The sequence below is a fragment of the Pezoporus flaviventris genome, unplaced genomic scaffold, assembly GCF_033815535.1.
Source record: "Pezoporus flaviventris isolate CSIRO_AGI_PZ_B2104156 unplaced genomic scaffold, CSIRO_AGI_Pfla_v1 ptg000067l, whole genome shotgun sequence".
Taxonomy (NCBI): domain Eukaryota; kingdom Metazoa; phylum Chordata; class Aves; order Psittaciformes; family Psittacidae; genus Pezoporus; species Pezoporus flaviventris.
The window spans coordinates 8,918-30,780 of NW_026892615.1; the positions used below are offsets into that span (position 1 = coordinate 8,918).

Sequence of the window (21,863 nt, forward strand, 5' to 3'; positions counted from 1 at the left end):
CTGCTTCTCCCAGCTCCCAGACTGGCTCCACAGCACTCATATCCTTCCTCGAGTCTGTTAGTGAGGACCTGGTTTGTAGCGAATGTGCAGCAGTTCAGGCCAATGGAGGGCTTAGGCTCAAGAGAAGAGAAGCCGTTTCTGAGCAGGAAAGAGGACAGCAACATGATACTAATGAGACATACTTTGGGTTGTGGGGAAAAGTTCTGGTCTAGGATCCTGCTTCTTGGCACCTATGAACGTATCTGTTGTTAGCGGTCACTCAGGGAGGTTATGGCCGTATGGACAGGAGGCATAAAGTGACTGGTATGTGACTTGCTGTATGTGACTGATGTGTTAAAAGATTATATTCTCCTTCATTAACAGCACTTAGTGTTGGAGGATGCTACAGGACACTCAGGACGAGCACAGTATTTTTAACAAGTAATTTAAAGCCTGTCTTCACCATGTGATAAGCTTGAGGTATAACTTGAGAGCTGTTAGTACATTAACGTGGTGCTTGTACATGTCTTTAGCTGGAGCCAAAGGGTGCTTTCACCAGGGGCTGGGGATGGAGCTGGTGGTGCTCATGCCATGGGGCTGAGCCAGGACCTTTGACCACGGGGAGCAGCTCAAGGGCTGTTCCACAGAGCTGGCTGCACTCACCCTGAGCAGATGAACTTGAGAGGAGTTATTTTAAGTATAGAGAGCTTCAGCTGATAGTGGAGTGAGGACAACCTCGTAGACAGTTGAGAAACTGGATGGAACTTGGAAATACACAGAGATAGCTGGGATTCGGCACATATCAGTTCTCACTTAAATCCTTTTCTTTTTTGAAAAAAAAAAAAAAATTCTTTCCACAGTAGCAAACTCACAGCTGTTAACTAATCCCATAACAAGTGGCATTTAGCCACACATTTTCCAAATTAAATAAGCTTGGATGTTGGACTAGTTTCATACCCTGTAATACAAATACTTTCCCCGCTGGGGAAAAAAAAAAGAAAAGAAAAATCCTCTCAGGCGTAGGAAGAGTGGAGAAAGGGAAGATGGTGTGTGAAAACCTGTGAGCAGGGCTGGTGTGCGCACATCTGTGAGCAGAGCTGGTGTGCACACATTTATGCGCAGGGATGGTGCAGCCTGGTTGTAGCTACCACTGTCCCTGTCAGTGCAGCATGTGGAGATGCTGCAAGGAGCAGCGTTTGTTGGAATATCTGATGGGTTATCAGGGACTGCTCATGCTTAAATTATTAGTTAAGGCTGTGACATTAAAGAATTGTTATTTGGTCATGGTCTCATGGCTGTGTTTTGCTAGGAGGTGTTTGAAAATTCTCGTCTGTGCTGTCACATAATCTGTACTTGCCCTTTTGTTTCATTTTTTTTTTTTTTCCCTCTGGTCATTTGAATAATGTTTTCAGATCCTCAATTTAATCTGGGTTCAGTGGAGCAACATTTGGAAACAAGCAATTAACTGCATATTTTGTTAGAAGTTGTGCTGGATCTTTTTTTTGAGGGTGTTTGAGAGCACCTATGTCCCTACCCCTCCCTCCCTGCACATTTTTAAGAATCCCATTAAAAAATTTTCAGGATCCCCATCCAAGCCAAATGCATTGTTTCCATGGAAACAATTAATGGGGAGAGCAGTTTATAAGACTGATGTAAAAAAATGAGCACTTCATCAGACCCCCTGCTGCTCTGATATACAGTCTCAGGGAAAAGTCTGCAGTGAGGTTTGCATAAGCTAGATCCTTAAAAAGGAGAGGGGGAACATGGACAAAAAGGAGTCTGCAAGTCTGTCTGTGGCACAGTGAGCGATGCCTATTGTGCTGCACAGGCATTAGGAGCTCTTGGAAAGGACTAGTAAATTCTCATTTCATGACGTCTTTTGAAATGCTTTTCCTTTAGAGAACGTTTTTTTTTTTTTTCCTAATCCCACCCTCTTCTGCAATACACATGGCTGCGTTTGGGGAAGGGACTCGTAGCCTGTATTACACAAGGCAGCTAGTCCCTGCCAGAACTGGGCCTTTGGTTAAAAGGCATTCAGGATGCCTCATATCGCTCTGCCTTTCCAAGGGCTTGCAGTCTCCTGGTTAGAGAGACCCTGCGTCAAAGTGTTCTCTTTGTTTTGTTTTTTTTTTTAAATCCTGCCATTCCAGTTTCCTCTTGGCCAGTGTTCAGCCTTGACCTTATCAATATATACATACAAACAGCTCAGAATTTGTTACTGATATTAGCGAGTGAGCACTGCACACCATGAAACAGCCAGCACTGTCATACTGGACAAGTGTCTACACAGGACTTGGTTTGGAATTCCCTGAAGAGCTTCTTTTTGGGGAAATAACCCAACAAAACCCCCATGCTGCACAGCTCTGCTGCAGGGGAAGCAGGAATCCTGCACGTCTGCGCTCTGCAATACGTGGCAGGGGTTTTAGAGCCTGCCATAAAACATCACCTTGCAAATGAAATTCTTCTATCTGCTCCTGTACCTCCTGCGGCTGCCGGCGCAACCAAGGCAGCTTCAGGCCTTGGAGGCACATTTCAGCTCAGGGTCCAGCTGCGCTTCCCGCGCCCGCCAGCACCGATGTGTTCTGTACTAAGGAAATGAGTAGGGAAAAATAATAACGCAGGAGTTGGCTGGCTTCTGCTCCGCTTCTGCGGGCGGTTCGCCGGCTGCGTGCTCCTGCAGAGGGCACTCGCCATCCACGAACCAGCTCCTACGTCCCCCAGCAAACCGTGAGCTATGGGTGTAAAAAAAAAATCTAAATTATGAAAGCAAATTATTCCCTTGTAGTGCATGAGGCCATCTGAAAGAGCAGCGGAGATTTAAGGGGAAGGGGGGGGGAACCCCATGGGGAGCAAGAGGGCCAGGCTGTAGGGATGGAGGGGACCGTGGCGTGGGGTCCGGTGTGCTGCTGTAACTGGTGGTAATAATAAAAAAGGATGAAAAAAACAAAGGCTGTGTGGCTGGTTTAAAATTTAATAGGATTGGGGATGAGAGAGGCAAACGCTTTAATTAAACCCAACTAAAAAATGGGAAAAGCCTGCAACAGAGTGGGGCAAATACCCTGAGTTATTGTCAGCCTATAGCCACTGAAGTATTAACTATCACAGCATTTGGAAAGCAGTATTTATTTCAACTATATTTCTTTCACGCTTATATATAGGAAAGGAATAGACTTACAAAGAGCTCAGCCGAGAGAAACACAGGGATCTCACCATGTGAGGCTTTAAAGTACATGTCTGTGATAAATAGTCAGCAGCCGAATGATAAAACAGTTTAAATATTCTGGAGTTTGTGGAAAAAAAAATAAAATCTCAAATTACTAACAAGCTCCCATTGAAAATACATTATAGAAATTGCTTATAGTGTAGAAAATGGTCGGGCACTTTCCAATGCCCATAACTAATCAAAGGTAGAAAAAAACCCTTGCATATGCTTTTCAGTTTTAATATGACTTGCGTTTTATAACTTGCTTTTATTGTGCCAAAGGAGAATGTAAACAAAAATACCCAGCGACCGTCAAGGCAGCTATCAGAAATGTAGGTCTGTGTCTTGCAGAAATCTGTAATCCAAATTATTTTCACATTGCTAATGAGAATTGTGAATCTATTTTGAAAGTTTCTCTTGGCTACTTGTTTAATTCTTTCTTTCTTTCTTTCTTTTTAAATGTGTGTTGCTTTTTCTTTTTTCTCTGCAAATATTTTCTACTTTTCTCTTGAAATTTTAGCATTTTGAAATGGGGATTCTTTTACTTTACAAAACACATTTTGTATTTGCTTTAAGTCCCTGATTAAAATAAAATATTATTCATTTGCAGCGAATTCCCTCACATCAGTATATGTTGCCTCTGCTTGAAGATGAGGAGGGAAGGTAGGAACGTTGTTAACAGCAAATTTTGTTTTGGGACGTTCCAGTCTGTTTTTAAATGCGTGGTTTGGGCTCTCTGGGGCCGAGTCAGGTGAAAAGGAAGCAACAACAAAATGGCAGAGCAATTACTTAAAGAGGGGCTCATGGAGGAGGGTTGTCAGGTTTCTGTAGGGAACTCGGGCAGACGGTAAACTGATACGATCTCCCCCGCTGCAATAATCCAGCTTGTTTCACAAACACAAATTATGAACACTTCAAAATCCGTAACAGAAATTGGGTTTCAGAACTGTACAGTTTCTTTTGAAGGGGCTTCTCTGTTGAAAAGGCTCTTGTAATTTTATTTTAGTAGGCTTAAACTCTGGATTTGAGGAGATAAAACAACCTGTTCAGAATTATAATCATGTTATTTGGGCTCCTACATTTAAATTAATGCAACTGTTTCAGGTATTAGCATCCTGTTTTCAGGTTTGCAACTCAGCCTGAAAAAAATGGTTCAAGTTAAAAATAGGCACAGAATAGTTCAGATTTATTGTAGCTTTTTCTTAACAAATTTAAATTGTTTTAACTAATTTTAATTTTAGTTATGATTTTACAATAAAAATAAAGCTCTCAGGATTTACCTAGACTGGTATTTTCCTATTTTAAAAGGTTTGTGAATTGAAAGGGATCATGGCTGGTTGCTGTAATTTCATCTTATTTCTTCATTTGGTATTGAAAAAACAAAGGTGAACAAGGAAGTAAAAGGGACTGTTCCCAAGTATATTAATTATTATGGGGCAGTTTTGGGCTGAAAATCATGTGAATGTTCATATTTTTGTGCAGATGTGGGATTTCCCAAATGACAGGACAAACAACATCATGTGTCTTTTTTTTTTTTTATCTATCTGGTACAGAATCTTTTCTTTTATAAATTGATCCCTCATATCCAAAAGATGTCTTTATTTTTATGTTTTGCCAAACACATTTGTTTTTATCTTAGCGTGTGTTTTATACATGAATACTTATATGTAAGTGTAAAATACAGCTGTAACGATTGATTCCTAAATAATCTCACAGAGAAACACATCTGTCAATTCCAAATGCTGGTTTCTCGGTAATGCAGAATAAAACCAGATTTTAATGTAGCAGTCTCTCCTTCTGAAAATGATCAATCCAAGCAGCAGCCCCACAGCCAGAGGAGAGCCTGGGGAGGCCAGTGGGTGCCTGCATCCCATCCTGGGGTGCCCGGTGAGGGTGGCCTGTGGTGGTGGCTGTCACTCGCCCGTCCCGGGGACCGCCTCTTGGCTTTGACCTGACCCTTCCTATTATCTCCCTTCCATTTTACATTCGCTCTTGCTATAGATATTCCCATTCATAAAATCTTTTCCTGATTGCTTACAGTGTGAAGGCAAGTGCTGGTGTGGATCAGAAATAAATTAGATCACGAGCAGAAGCTATTCGTCAAACCCCTTATTTCCTGGAGTTCCTTCCCTGATCCCTGGTGCATGAATTCCATTATATTGCAAAATCTCTTTTTATTTAGTTTATACTTTCTTCTGGCCTTTATTAAACATCAGAGTATTTTCAGCGTGCTCAAATCCCATGTATTCAGGCAATCTTGCCCAGGAGGCTTCACCCTGTGAGAACTCACAGTTCTGGGCCGACTCTTGACTATTGTTTTTTATGACAATCCCAAAAAGCTGTTACAACGCGGCGTGTCATTTTCTGTCTGGTATCCAGAGTTCTCCCAGTGAACAGCACAGCAGCGGGGGATGTGGGGAGCTGCCTGCAGTTGCTGTAAGGCAGGCTGTCCCCTCGGCCGCAGCTGGAATGCCAGCAGGGCACAGTGGGAACGGCCGGCAAAGTCCCTGCAGGAAAATGGCTTCGTTGGCACCTGGCTTTGCCAGTGTGTCTCATGCAGGCTTCTTGCTGTGCTGCATCAGAGACAGGGAAAAATATTGTGACTCATTTTACATGGTGGAATGCAAGTAGTAATTCCTTCCCCCTGTTTGCTCCAATCCTGTTTCAAGAGGGCATGCACAGATTATTTTTGTTTGTTTGCTTAGTTTTTTTTTTTAATTAAAAAAAAAAAAAACCCTTATGCAGATTATTTTATTCTTTTAAATCTTGGTTCACAGTTAAAATATTTGGGAATATTTTTTGCTAATATTTCCTTTTTTTTTTTTTCCCTCTTGCTTTCTCTCTTTAACTCTCATTTCCCTTTTAGTCTGTTCACCGGATGGGTTGTGTTTTCTTTCCAAGCTGAAGCCATCGCCTGCCTATGCATCAGGAGGATAGGATTATATGTACTTCTTTCAGACCTGAGGCATTACTATTTCTTCCCCATACTCAGCATACAATTGTCTGGCTCTATCTGGGTCCTAAATCCATTCTGAATTGGTTTCATAGCTGGCAGATTTGTGTGTTCCATCTTGGTTTGGGACCTGGCTTTCATGCGAATACCTCAAATAATTTTATATTTTTCCAAGTAGAAGTTTTATTATATGCAGGCAATGTGTATATGACTAGTGAAAATGAGAAGATAAAGGGTTGATTGAAAACATGCCAAATGCGAGTTTTTGCCGGGGTGCAACAAACCCAGGTTTTATTGTGAAGGGAGCAGTGACAAACCCTCTTGTTTTGAATGGATGGTCTCGCGTTGCCCTCCGGTAGAGAAATGGTTAAATTATGCACTCGTTGGAGTATGAAGGCAGTTCTTCTTTGCTGACAGATAGTTTGACCAGTGTCAGGTTATCCTGACGCGTTCAGCATACCTTCATTGCATCATAAATAAAACAGACAAATTACTTTCTTTTTCCTGGGGTGGAATAAGCAGGAGGAAGGGGAGGGATAGAGATTGGGGTAGATGGGGGTTTGAGGGGGTGAAGAATTAGAAGGAAAAGAAAAAAGGGAGAGATCTTTGCAGACACTCTATGAATCTCTGCTTGGCAGCTGAGAACAATGAGAAAAGCAAGCAATTACCTCGAATCCTTCCCCTTATCCAGACATAGGAAATATATTCCTGCCTGAGCCTTTTTTCTCATCTCTCTCCCTCCCTCCCTTGCCCTCCCTCTCTCTCTCTTTGCCCCTCTCCCTCTCTCCTTCCCCTTGTATAGCTAATTTAATTCTTTGAGGCAAGGCAGATGTAACAAAGAAAGGAGGGTCTGTGTCGACGGCCCACTTCCTCCATGGCAAACGTCCTTTTCCATTCCCTGCCCTGGCAGACTTCTGCAACCTCTGAAGCAGCATCCACAAAAAATGAGTAGAAAGGTATTTTATAGCTCCAACTCTTTCACAGATTTCTCCCAAATAAAGTGGTGTGAATACTATATCACCCTGTCTGGGTGCAGGAAGCGGTGTGTCCTTTATCTTCAGAAATCCACCCCAGAGGGGCAAACAGAGCCCTTTCTCCATATTTCCCTCAACACTTGTATTCAATGACCTCTTTACTAGTGGCTTCTATATTCTCCTGGAATTCCTCTAGGATTTAAACTATTGTTCTTGAATCTTTTCTACCTTCTTTTTTCCAAAGTAACATTTGCAAATGTTTCCTTAGGTTGCCACGTCCATAACGAGGATGTCCCTGGATGTTTCCACTCTGGCTGTCACCACCTTTGCTCACTGTGTCACCTGAAGGAAAATGGGCATTGCTGTGGCCTGGTGCCCTGCACTACCTTCCGTGTAGGACCTGTGTCCACTCACTGTGCTGTGGGAACGATAGTTTGCATAAACATATTTTGACCCTTCAATTGCTGATAAACCTTTAGCTAGCAGGTTTGATTTTATTTCTGAGGGAATAAATGATACAGGTGTGCTTGCTGCTGATGGGATCGTTGCTCTTGTTGGTCAACCCTGATTCATGCACCAACAGCTGAAGGTGTGGAGCTACCCTGGGTCTGCAGCATGCTGGAGAGTTGAGTATAGTGCCCAGAATTGCCCCTGTGCACCCTGGCAGCAGGGCCCAGTGTGGCTGATGGGCTCAGCATCCAGCACAGCTGGAGCTGTGAGTGTTTCACTCTGTGGGGTACCCCCATAGGACCCCTCCACATGCTGTGTGCACCATATCTGCTCTGCAGGACTTTTTGGGTGCCGCAGGTGGTGCTGCCATGTGCAGCTCTCAGAGCTATCACTGACATTTCACAGCTCAGCCCCATGATGGTGTGTCCCAGATGTTGCCCTCCCCAGCCAGGGTGCAGGCAATTCATCCCCTGTCCCGCTGCACTGATTGGTCACAACACAGCCCCCTCGGGGGTACCAGGCACCAGCTCTGTCCCCAAAGCTGAAATATTTGCCAGCCTCCCATGAGCAGTCTGCCACCTGCACAGGACCATGGGTGCGAGCCCCCTGGTCAGCTGCCTCCCCCTTCCCACCCTGGGATTTGGCATTGGGCTTTCAGGAGAACATCCATGATTTTGTTTGTGCTCTGCTCTCTTACCCAGACCTTTTCCTTGCACTGTTTGCAGTCACCCCAACACCTGCTTATTGTGATTTAAAAGTGGACAAATTGTCTGTTTCCGTTGCCTTTGCTTTTAGAAGGAAACCGAAACCACTATTAGACTTTTAATAATTTAAGATAAAAATGCTGTTCCTTAAGAACGTTTTCTGGCTATATTTTTGCAGTCGGGGGATAGAAAGGAACATTACAGGAAATTTAAAGGAGGCTTTTGGTATTAAATCTTCACCTTTTCCAGAAGATAACGCAATTCCGTAAATCTGTGAGAGACCTTTGTTTAACCCACCCCCCGCTATCGCCGGCGAGGTTTTATAGGCGCCTGTCTTGGTGCCGCTCACAGGCTGTGTTTTACATAATACCCTTCAGCATCACTGATATTAACCTTGATGGCATTATTATTGCTATTTACAGCTCATATGCTGGTAATGGTAAACCTGAATGGGATTAATAAAATAAATTAAGTGATAGAAATATTAATGCTATTAACAATCAGTAACAATAGTTGACAGCATAAGAAAAGGAATAACCTGCCATTAACCAAGCAGGGTAAGGTATCTCTAGCACACGCATAAAGGTATCTGACACTTCATTTTGATAAACCCTAGATTAATTTTCTTTCAAGCAACAACTTTCCCAGCGCTTTCATGCTTCTCTGTTTCAAAACTGAGCTGTTGGCACGTTTCCCACGTCACCTTTCTGATGACCAACAGCCTGGTTCGCTGTAGGGCAGGCTCAGGGCAGGAGCTCTGTGATGAGGACAGAGCCCTTGGGCTCCAGCTGCTGCTGCTGCTGCTGGGTTTTGGTCCCACATAGATCCTGGGCTTCATGAAGCTGCTGCAACACATTCTCTGTGCTCCCAGTCTGCGTTTCCAGCCCCCCCCTAAAATTACAGCCTGCTTCTGGGTGCAGATTTCCAGCTGAAGGACTGACCAGTGGTGCATGACTGTTTCTGAACGTGCCATTCACATTTTCATGTATCCAGCTAAGGGATTCTGAGCCCTGGTGTAGGAGCTGTTCAACATCAGTTTGTGTTGATCTAATGTTGCATGGGTGGGCACTGCTGGGGACCTCTCCTCTCCATCCTTGCCACTGCAACACCAGCTTTGGAATGGGGGAAGGTGACTTTCTGATGAACTGTGAGGGAAGTGGTGACCTCTGGGCTTTTTAGGTGGGTCGCTGTGAGTTTTGCCAAAGCCTGTGAGAACAGAAATGCCAGTCTGTCTTCCTTTTCATTCCTTATGGGAAGCTTTTCCTATGCCAGAGTGCAGGTTTATCAGATGTGACCATGTTTCAGTGGGTTTCTGGACTAATGCACTGACTGACCTCATACACCACTGCTCATGGGTCAGACACCAAGGCTGCTGTGGGGATTATTTAAGCACACTGGAAAATTCCCTGCCTAATAAGGTGAGCGAAGGGTGGTAAGAAAAAAGCATTGCTAATTTTTTTTCCTCTTACAAATGCATCTTGCCAATCCTTTACAGCTGGCTAAAAGCTGGGATTTCTTGCACTAAGAAAGAAAGTGAGACCATAAATAAACCAGTGCAGGACACCTGGAAAGAATAAAGTGCCCTTCTCAATGTTGTAGGGGAGGAGGAATTGGTGTCTGCCTGGCTGGTACATGGAAATGGAGTGGGGAAAGAAGCCTCGCATCTGGGCCAGTGAGGAGATGCTCACAATAGTTTTCTTTCATAACATTTTCTCTGCTGAAACATATATTTTTAACATTACTGATAATAGTAAGTCTGGAATGGAGAGCCCTTGCTACTACTCCAACAGTGCCATCTTTGGTCAGAACAGAGGCTGAAATCTGTTTCTCAATATAAGCCCAAATTTCAATCCCCTCTGCTGAAGGCAGAAAATGGATCAGCTCCAAGGGCAGGGGATTCCCAGGAGCCCTGAAGGTCAATGGTGTTGCATGGTGTTGTGACAGTCTAGAGAACAGACTGTGCAACTCTTTTCTTTCACGTTTTAGATTAGCTTGTGTCCAGATTTCAAACGTGTCGGATTTTGGCTATGGTAAGGAAACCCCCTCTTTTAGTAACACACGTTCTCTTTGCTTTCTGGTGGGGAGAAAAAGGCCAAACCACCTGAAATATCCCTTAGACGACTCCTCTCAGTAGGAATTGGCTTCCCCTCAATTCTCAACCCTTTTTTTTAGAAGTGACTGAAGAGGAATAGTGGACTGTAATCTAGAGACATGAAATATCACCACAAAACTGCATTGTTTCACAGATGCACCTTATCTCTGATGCACTCCCTGCCACTCTTAGAACCTGATACTCTTTCCAAAGCGCTTCAGACCTGTCCATTCATTATCTACACAGGGAGCAGATAAATAAGTACACACGCTTTTCCTCAGACCCTGGAAAAGCTTCAACCTGACATCCAGAGGGGCCCTGTGCCAGCGATGCCCATCACTGCACGCCTTTGGTCCTTTGCTGTAGTGGGAGGTGACAACCGTGCCCCTGAGTTTCATTCATCTGCATGTTTGAGAGTGAGCCTGGGGCATCTGCTGCATTAAACAGACATTTCCCACCAAGATGTATTTAATGCTTCTCCATGCTGTCTCCATCTTTGCTGCTCCACTCTTGACTACCAAGGTATTTCCTCTGTGGTCCTCTGTCATCTGGTGCTGTCCCATTCCCTCCTGCATGCCAAGGTCTGTGTTTGGTGTCACCGTGTAGTGCCCTGATGCGGTGGCAGGATCCCAGCCACTGCCTTACGGAGAGGAATGGGAGAGATTGCTCTGGCTTGTTCTAAGGGAAGTCACTGGAGGCAGTTAGGCAAATTCAGCAAATACAGAAACCAATGTATGACCGTCTTTTGCAATAATGTGCTGATACACAGCTGGTGTATTTCAGTGCTGATTTAACACCAAAACGTTGACGTGGGAGCGCGTCTGGAGAGAGACAATTCCTCTGGCCCTGGAATTACTGAGTAGTCTTGTGATATTAAGAAAATTCCTGTTATTAAATTGATATTTGCCTTAATCATCCATTAGCCATTACTTAGCTCCATTAGCATTTGAGCCAATATTACAGTTTATTCGAGGAAGAATACTATTTTCTGTTTAGTTTGTTCTTGGTGAACTTAAAATGGCTGCACTGTGCTGTAAGATGGAGCCTCGCTTCTGTATAGACAGAAATGGAATTAGCAAACGTAAATTGTATTCAAAATAGCGGTTCCTGTTTTATCTCATTGTGTTTTGCCTTCCTCCTGGTACTCCTCTCCTTTCCTCATAAGCTGTCCCAGCCCCTTTTGACAGTGTAGCAAATAGTCATTACAGTGGAGATTTTTTTATCCACTGGTTTAACTTGCATATTTCTGCTTCTCTTGCAGTGAGGCTGCGAGGCTGCTAGTTAAAGTTACAGCACGACATTGGTTTTCCTACACGCTTTTACTCAGAAGGCTTATAAAATTGCCTGAGAGAATTCCGGCCAGGTAAAGACCTGCCTTAAGATGTGTAAACCTGGGAATCATTTTTTTTTTAATGTTACAGAAAAAAAAAAATTCAAAATACAATTTACTTTACTATTTTTAACTTGACATCATTCTGGCTGTGCGAGTTTCTAAGCACCTTCAGTTCCCATTTATTTTAGTGTTCACCATCTCCTAACAGCAATTCAACATCTGAAAGGTTTGGATCCAAAAGGGTTTTGTAAGAATAATGCCAGGCACGTGGGGGAGGGGGTCAAACGATCAAAGAGAGGGAGTTTAATATTGTTGCCTGAGCCTGGTTCGAGGCGCATGTTTTCTAAGCATGGCTTTTTTGTTGTTTTTTTTCCTTTCCTTTTACACTGACTCCAAGTCAGCCCTTTAGCAAGTCACTTAACCCCTAAATCTATTTTTCCATCTGAAACCAATAACACCATGGTGATAAGGAATCTGTAAGTACTAATTATTCTTCTTATTATTCATAATTTTACTCCAAGTGGGGCTGGCACTAGGTGTAATTGTTTTTATTACAGAATAATACTGGAAACAACCATTTATAAACCTCAGTAAATCTGTAGAAACATTTACTCTCAAAGTTTCATGAAGCTTTTTATGATTTCCACACATATTGTGGTTAACGTTTCCAATTAAGCTATCATACATACTGCATATATTATGTAATTATACTAGGCACAGAAGGAGCAACTTAGAAATTACAAGACAAGGGCACATACACAACAAAAATTTAATTAAAAATGTGAAAGGCAGAAGAGGCAGAGAGAAAAACAAATTTCAGGAAAGTAATAGTCTAGATTAAAAATTATTCAGCACCCTAACTCTAATGGGATACCATTTTAATATTCAGCATTCCATGCCAATATTGGATGTTTAAATCCTGAAATGTGAATTTCCATGCTTTTGTGACATTGACTCACGATCTTAACGTCCTTTTAATGTACTTTTTGTTGTGTAAATCTGTGTAAGTACCATCAGTCATCAAACTTGACATCTGATGGCGTGATGTAGACCCAGCCTGCATGTATTAGGGCTTTTTGTGTTTGTGCAGTGGAACCTACTTACACAAATTCCACTGAAGGCATAAACCTGTTAAAGCAATACATTTCCTTTACACTGAAACAATAGACTGCATCAAAGGAACATCCAGGGAGAGAATAAGTAATTTAAAAAGATAAATTTCTTTTCTGCAAAAAGGCAAAATGTACAGACAGCCTGACCCGCAGAAGAAATGATTCTGTTGACTTATCAAGGCAGTGTGCAAACCGAATTAGAATTTAGATGATCATTTAAAAATTATCAAACAAGAATCCAGGCAACACCTTGTGCTTTTAATGCACGGCTATGGTTTGAGGTGATTTAGAAAAAATTAAGGAAAATGTGAATGAGAACATTCCCAGCATCCTTAACGGTATTCTATTCCTACCCCCTGAACTTCAGATCAAGGCTAAAGCTTAACTTACAGACTTGGTCATAACAAGCAAGAAGCCACAAATAATATTTTTAAATGGTAATCCCAGTGCCACCATCAGGGTAGAGGCATCTTCCAGCCACTCAACTGAGAGGATGGGATGGGTGTCCATTCCCTAAAACCTCTGTCTCACCACATCCACCTGCAGCGTTAACGCTCCTCTCAGCTGTGGGGAAAGGGGAGTGAAGAAAAGGGGCTTAGGAGCAGGGTTTGCTTCTGGAAGGACAGGTATCATCTTGCTGCTCTTTATTTTAAAGGCGAGAAAGCTGATGTCCACACTGACTACGGAGAGGTCTCTGAAAAGTGCCAGGAAAAAGCCTCATAAAGTTCCTATCTCAGTATATTCTCCAAAATCTTCTTTCCAGTGGGGCAGAGGGGAATTGCACAATGCTCAGGGAAAAAGGGAGAGCCACTCAACACGCAACCTGGTCAAGGTCCTGCTGAAGACCAGAGGGGCCAATTGATGGACTTTGCTTTCTGGCACAGTGCTTGCAAGGATTCCCCAGCTAGCATCTATGCATGATGATACGCATATCTGGATGAAGACAGACATGCTGAGTCCATCACTGTGAGCACCAGGCGGAACATCCCATCACTGGACTTCTTCCAGGCTGGGTGTCTGGATGTCCGGCTGCCTCTCTGTCAGCAGACCCAAAGTCCTGCATTTCCCTGTGCAAGAATAACCTCTTCACAAACATGGGTGGCAGTGCAGCTATGACACACAGTGCCAAGCATGGGGCTTGCCCGAAGTGGCAAAGAGCTGTCTTGATGCCTTGCACCAATGAAAAAGTGGATTGCCTGCAGCTACAGCACGTACCAGGAGCTGAACCACTGTCCCTCTGGCCAATCCATTACCCCTATGGCACATTGAAGACATTCATACTCCCTTATGAATTTAAAGTATCTTATTTACCTACCTGACATACTTGAGCTCTAAGTATACTTTTATGGGTATCTGCTCTGCATTTGGCACTCCTAGCTGGAGTTTGGGCCAAATTCGGCCTGTGAGTAGATTCATTGCTGTCATTTGGATTTGTAGTGGCAGCATTTGCCCATTATTGTGTTATTTTAATTCCCTCAAGAATCTAATGAAAATTAAGTGAAAAAATAAGGCTTTCTTTATTCTATTTTCAGAATGATGGATTGATAGAAGGACGGGCAACTTATACTTGTAGGCTGAAGATTTTATGCATATATACATAACAGATATGGAGACAGAATTTTTCCCTTATGGCAATGGAATGGTTTTGATAGTCTTCATTAAAATAGATTTGAAAATACCATTTGTTTTATGTTTAAACCTTAAATTAAATTTTTCAATAATAAAGTATGCTTATTATAACCCAATTCTATCAATCACTGAAATGAACAGCACATTGGTGGGTTCAAGCAAGTAAATAAATAAATATGTTATTTTTATTGCATGTCAGGAAGGCTTCTTGGATAGAATTCTTCCCTCTGAACTGGTGGGTTAGAGGTTTAAGCATCGTATCAAAGATTTTACTAATGTCGAGTGCTGATCCTGCCTCTCAGTGCCTCGGACAGAGGGTGGCAGTTCAGGCAAAGTGTAAAAGCACGTCGTGCTCTGTCCAAGCCAGGGGTAGTGTTCCCCTGGTCCCTTTGAAGAGGTGCCAGCCAGGGCCTCAGTAAAGAGTACCTCTTTGTAGATGTGGTATTTTGAGGTATAAGTGATGTGTGATATTCTGCAAAGATAAGTTTTTTAGTTGTTGCTATAGATCTTCCAGCTGCTGCATTTGTCTGGGGTCACTGTGATAGTTAAACTGACCATTTTAATAAGTGTTTGGAGAGACCTTGAGTAAGAAAAGAGTTTTAGATAAAATTCAAAGAGGCCACATTCTTTGTTGGAAACAGGCATGGGTATGGAGGGCATCTTGCCCCTCGGTCAGTTCAGAGTTTTGCACTACAAAGACTTTGCAAAATTTTTCCTATGCGCAACTAAATAATTCCCTACAGAAGGCAGGACAGGTATCCTCTTAGCTGGACAGATACGGCTAGGTGAACCTGGAGTGAATCTTGAACATGTCTGAGAGGCATTTGAAAGCGTCTAGAGCTGCTTGAGTCGGGCTCTAAGCCTCCATGTCCCAGGCTTCTGTCTCCACTAGGTTCAGAGCAGCTCTAGGAAAGAGGCACAGCCACTGTTCTGCTGTTGTATTCCTGTGACTGATCACTGTACCAGGCACACGTCCTGTGTCCCTTCATGTCTCAGACGTGTATGGAGCACCGAACCCCCCAACCCCAGATGGCTGCTGATGCTGGGTGCAGACATGGGGTGAGCCGTGTTCCTTGGTTGTGTCCTGCACTCTGACACTTGCTCTGTGCACGTGGAATGTTGCCGACCATGCCCAGCTTAAGCTGCCTCTCCCAGTGGCACAGGACAGACAGACCCTTGCACAGAGCAGCTCTGCTGTAGCAGGCGTTAGCTGAGCTCAGTGGCTGGCGGGCAGATGGTGCAGGTCATGGGGCATAACTCTCATTAACTTGTAGCTGAAAGCCTGTGCTCTTGCATTCTGTAATATCATGGCCTGTGAACACTCTATAAAAGGAGACCCAAATGAATCATATTACAGTAGCCTGGAGAAGAGGTCACAAATCTTTTTGAAGAAGAGCCACTTCTGGCCACTGCTGAAACATGAACTTCCACATGTATCCTGTTATAAAAAATGAATTCCATGTTGGGAAACTTATTGACATGTTTGGGCATATAGCTCATAGACAGGGAGAGCTACTAACACCCCAATGACACCTTCCAGATGTTCTCCCCTCAACAATTACCTGTCTTATCCAGGCTGGCTTGCTGCTCCACAGACATCTCTGGGCAGGCAGGATGACAGCCGCTGAAGGCCACTGGCAGGTTTGGCAGAGGTGGGAATGTTCTAGCAGGCTGAATAAATTCTGAGTACTTTGTGTTATCCATCATTAACATGGCTAAAATGAAAGAGTGGGGACAGAGTTCAGAGGTAGCCTTTTGTTCAAACACAGAGATGTTGCCCCTCCAGGTTCTCCTGGAAAAAGCAGCATTTCCTGACCAGGTTTCTGTTCTTCCAGCCCATGCTGGTCACCATGTAGAGTGTGGATCTACACACAGATGTGTATACCAAGGCATGAACAACTTAGAGGTGGTGAGGTAGCAGATCATCAACTACCATGAGTGTCACAGAGAGAAAACCATCTGTGACACATCGAAGGCTGTTACCAAATTAATGGAAAGCATGACAAGGTGAGAGGCACTCCCCATGGGTTATTTTAGCAAAGCAGGTTGGTCCCAGTGCACAGTGGTTAATCCAGAATCCCTGTGGTCTCGTAAGGCTGTGAGGCTCCAGCCTGCAGCTTCCAGACCCTGCTCTCATCAGTGTCCAAGGGTCCGTTTCATCTCTCAGCCCACCCTGCTGTCACTTGAATGGGGCAGCAGTCAATGCAGCACTCAGGTACAAGCAGAAAGTTAAAAAAAACCCCAACATTTTCCCAAGAAGACAAAATAAAAGAAAAATGTTTTTCACCAAATAACAGGTGAAACATCTTTGCAAAGCTGTTTTGGGGTTGAAACATGAAGAGCAGAGCTTGCATGGGTCTTTTGTTTTACAGAATTTACAAAAGCACAGCGAGCAGCTGCAGCAAAGCCCACAGAAGGGATTGCTTGACCATGTGAACAGTGCTCAGGAAAAGGGGGTTACCAATTCAAACAAGAAATAACATAACGTCCGACCTGGGCTGGCAGTCTCTCACCCTCTCCTCACTTTTTGTCCCTTGGGAAGTAAAAAGAACTGAGAAGAACAGAACTTAGTTTTTAAGGAAAAAAAAACAAAGATAAAAGGAGGCAAAATTTAGATTGGCTGGACACCTTCAGAATGTAAGGCCAACGTTCCTCAAACATCGCATTTTTGGGGCACAAATGCAACACTCTTGAGATTACCATTAATTGTGTTTTGCTGTTTGTGACTTGAGGCTCATGATGTCATTTTGTCTTTATCTGTGAATGAACCTGGGTATAACATAATGTGAACATGACAAAGTGTGCTGGAATGCCAAAAGCTAAAGAGAAACATATGACTTCTGGGCTGAATACCTGCTTTGCCCTAGTATCTAAGAAGAAGAAAGTTGGGATGTGAAAACAGGGTGAACAGTAAGAAGAGAAAAAAATTTGGCACGTCTTTTGTTGAAATTCTATCCTCCCCCTCCCTCGTATGCCCAGAAACCATCTGCAAACTTTTCAATCATTTTTTAGGATACAGTGAATTTTATCATAATTTTGTCAACCAAAACCATATGTGCTTTTTCTATTGACAACATAGAATAACAAAATCATATTTGTTCAAACCACAAGGCAGGTAATAAATAACTGTGGACACACTGCTATGTTACAACTTAATGTGGTTTTCTTTTTTAAAGAAAAGTATTGAATATTACCAAAAAATTTAATTTGGGAGGTAAAGTAAACTTCTGAAGAGAAAACCATCTGAGAGAAAGCTTGTGGCTCAATAACTTTCCCCTTCCTGTTAGACCAATTCTAGCTCGCTGTCCTGAGGCCATAATAAAATGAGATCTTCCACTGCCTGCCTTCATCTGTGTGTGGTGTCGATGCAGATGCAAACTGCAGGTAACGGCTGCAGCATGTCCCTGCTGCACACACGTTCTGCACTCGGCCCCCCGAGCTCACACTGGACATTGCTCTGAGAAGCTCGGGTCCCTGAGGTTGAAAGATTAAATGTGAGTTGAAGTAATTCAGGACACGCTTCCTTGTAATACACCCACCAAGAAAAATCTTTCCTTACTGATATTAGACAAGCTAATCTTCTCAGGTGTGACCAGATATTGCCAGAACCATGCAAAAATCATCACTCTAGAGCATCGGAATTGTCCTGCTCTAGGTTCTTTGGTGACAAGTGACATTTGCTTATTATTTGGGTCTAAAAATGCAGAAATCTGGAACACAAGTAGGTGCCTAAAGCACTTTAGAGAAGTCAGCCTTTTTTTCTTTCCTTTTCTTCCCCGTGTCTGTGTGTGTGTGGATGGAGGAAGCCGTTGCAAACAGCAGTGGGCCCAGCTGCTATCACCAAAATTCCAGCGGGGAACATGGCATGGATATGTTAATGGCACTAATTAACCACTGTAAAAGGTTAATGAAGAAGCTGGTGGACTCTGTCTCAGGTTATCTATAACTTGGACAACTTTCCTGGTCAGTGCTTCAACAAGTCTTTGAGCTTAAAGGATGATTACACCAAGTATGGGTCAAGTGATTTACAGAAAAATATCTAAGAATCCATGTGTAGACAAACATATGGTTTTAATATGATTATATATATTGCATTAATAAACATGCAATTGTCATTGTGTTAACAGTGATAAACAAGCTTAGGTTTTTATAGCAATGCCTCATGAAGGTTGACCGGGGGTCTTGGTTGGATCTCTGCCACTTGACTTTGCACAACTGCTCTTTACCTGGGCGTTGAAGTGCATGCAGGAAAGCTTGTGCTCCACTGCAAAGTGCTCTGCAATCTGACAATGAAAAGATACAGGTAAAATTCCCTGTCGGAAAGGTTACTGCATTCTCCTGGCTGTATCCATTTTAATACAGTACTTCCTCACATGCCTTCATTAGCCACAGTGTTTGACTCTGCCATATTGTTTTCATTTTTTTCTTCTACATAAGAATGAGACAAACAGAAAGACATAAACCTTGGTCTGAAAAATTTACTTTTAAAACTATGCTTATTTATTATAATAATACCCCGAGACTTCAGCCGAGATGTGGCCCTGGGGTGTTGTGATCAAGCAGGAATACAGAAAGTTCCCCTTGAAACCTTCTGGGTCTGAACAGCACAAAGCAAAAGTGGGGAAATTCTATAAAGGAAAAGAGGGGAAGTTCTATAATTTTTCAGCAAAGATAATGATAAAATAATTAACAGACTTTGCACGTCTTTAAAACCCTCCTGCTAAGTTCTTGATGATCTTAACAAATAATCAATTAAAGCCTTCTGAGATTAGTGAGCATTATTATCCCTGGTTTATGGATTAGGTGACTGAGGTACAAAGGGATTAAATTCTCAGCCCTGTACCTCCCACCTGGGGCAGCCTCCTCCTGCCCCGAGCCCTTGTACACTGGTGTAAATGCCAGGGCACAACATGACACAAGAGCAGCTTCTGAGGCACATTTTAGGATGCCCCGTGGGATAATCTGAGGGACATCCAGCTGTTTAAAGTCTGCTTTTTGATCAGTTAATACTGATCTTTGATTAGTTAATACCTTCTCCCATTTTAACCTGGTTTCTCAGGTCAGTTCAGCCAGTTTTCAAGTTGTATTTGAAAAGGTAATGATACAAAAAAGATAAAAGTGGATATTACATATGAGACCTACTTAGGAGATGAAAAGAGTGTCCTACAGAAAATATGATGTAGCTGAAGATGTGGTTAAGAGTCAACACCACCACCATAGCTGCTGCATTCCTCAGTGAGTGCTCTTCATGGAGCAGGGAGTGCTTCAGGGAAATGGTGCTCTGCACGTGGCTTCTCTAGAGCTCGAGATGTAGGATCACCACAAAATCGCTCTTACAAATAAATCCATGCACAAATCTATCCACGTGTTGGTTGGAGAGATGCAAGTTGCTGCCACTTGTAGACCACAAAACCTACAACAAGTGGGTGTATGAAGTCCTCACACACCTCACCTGATGTTAATGAAATCAGCCCTTCCTTGGGAGCTCCTCTTCACTGTGCAAAAGGTGCCTGAGCCGCATTGCAGCAGTGAAGGAGAAGCTGGCTGTTGGGGGTCAGAGTTGTGCTTTTGTCCCACTCTACAGTGTCATCCCAGGGACAATATTTGGAAGAGGATTGGTGGTGGCAGTGGTGGAGAGCGGTGTTTAAGAGGTGAGTAGTCCAAAAGTGGGTATTCCTCTGGCTGTTGGGTGGTCAAGATGGTCACATGTTGGGCAGTGAGGTGGGAAATGTGTTTTCTGAGGTGGGGTGAGAGTTGAGATCTCAGTGTAGCCTGAGTCTTCCTCTGCTGTAGATGTTGTGTCTCTGCTGCAGCAGGAGTCTGGAGAGGGTACCACTATCCTTCAGAGGGGGCTTGCTGGGACCAGAGAGCCCTGTGGGTCCTTCACCCCAAAGGGTTATGCTTCTGCTCTGAGCTGTGTGCATCCAATTAGAGATACTTCTCACCTCCCAGTCTGTGACAAACTGCCTTTGGGTCCAGTGTTTAACCTTCTGCACAGCTGCTCCAAGGAAGTGAACTTTCTTGTTGAACTTATTACACCACAAAAGGGGTTGTTTGATACATGCCTTAGTTAGCAAATCTGTGTCTCCAGGAGATTTGGGTGAATGGGGCAACTGCTTGACTTGTGAAAAATGTGTTAGAGCTATTCAGAAGTTTTTGGTGCCAAATATAGCAGGGATGGTGTCTGGTTGTTTTGTTTTTTTTTTTTTTTCCTCCTCCAACGGATGCTCTATTTTCCATCCTTTTCACTGTTTTATACAAGAATTTCTCCTGCCTCTTTCTCTATGTGGAAATCAAAGACAATGCTTCTGTTCCAGAAATGTGGTCCATTTTCTTACGAATACTAGATATTCAGGACAAAGCATGTGTGCCAAGGTTTCTTTTTGGGCAAATTGAAAGGGAGAGCATGGGCTGTGTTTTGAAGTGAAAATTACACAATTTTTCTATTTCTGAAGAGGTCTCATTAACACCTAATTTCCAGGTAAAGGAGCAACTTGATTTTCCTTCCTTTTTGAACATTGAATGAGGAGCATTTCATAACTATTTTCTTTAACAGGCTTGAGCCTGAAAGGATCCATGGTGTCTTTCATAGCTCATCTCCACTGATCTCTCTATCTTGTAAATCCAAGCAGTTGCTACCAGCCTTTTTTTCTCTTCAATATTTTAATATTGCATATAATATTTAACAAGCATAGAAATGATGAAAATGCCGCTGAATGTGTGACATAGGACAGAACTGAATTAAGTCTGCAAAGAACCCTTGTTTTTAACATACATTCATGATGGTTTTGTGTTGTGTTGTTCTGGTTTTAAACCCAAACAGAAACCACTCCAACATCTCTACAGGAACTTTAAGAAGCTACATGCTTTGCAGGTGGAGGCGCTAATAAACATAATAACCCTGTTCTCAGTACACTTAAAAGAAAAACAAGATTAGATCCTTTCACAGCTGCCTCAGTTTGGAGGGCAGAGTTTTAAAAAGGCAGCTTCTGCACTCAAAATTCAAAATGTGATCTTATCAGGGCAGCTCCTCCATAGGAGCGTGTGGTGCAGTGTGGACGGGGTGAAGGCCAGGAAGGGAAGCTTATTTGGAGAAAGTGCTACTTAAAGTAAATGCTGATGATTTAAAATGTTATTCCTTCTGTGCTTTTAGAGAGAGAGAGAAAAAAAAAAAAGAAAAGAGGGGGAAAAAAAGGTAATAAAGGCTCCCAGCCTGTACCTCATCTCCAGTCACTCCTGTGAAATTCCCCGGAGAGCATCCAGGCTCCCCTCTCCCCCTCTTTAAAAATGGTAGACCTGGAACCACTTACAAGAGAGGCTTAATAAGAGGCAAATGTGTTTTATATTTTGTATCTTGTTAAGTGAAAAAAGATGGATTCTCACAAGTAGTCTCCTGGTGCAGATTTGAGTGGTCTATGCATGCAAATGTTGTGAT

The 21,863-nt window shown here is 43.0% G+C and overlaps 1 long non-coding RNA gene across 1 annotated transcript; it reads left to right on the forward strand.

Moving 5' to 3' along the window:
* The first annotated feature begins 7,847 nt into the window (after positions 1-7,847).
* LOC133278720 (uncharacterized) lies at positions 7,848-14,478 on the forward strand. Its single transcript, XR_009746673.1, has 3 exons — positions 7,848-10,177; positions 11,616-11,717; positions 13,563-14,478. It is a non-coding gene; the product is annotated as an uncharacterized LOC133278720 (long non-coding RNA).
* Positions 14,479-21,863: the final 7,385 nt, after the last annotated feature.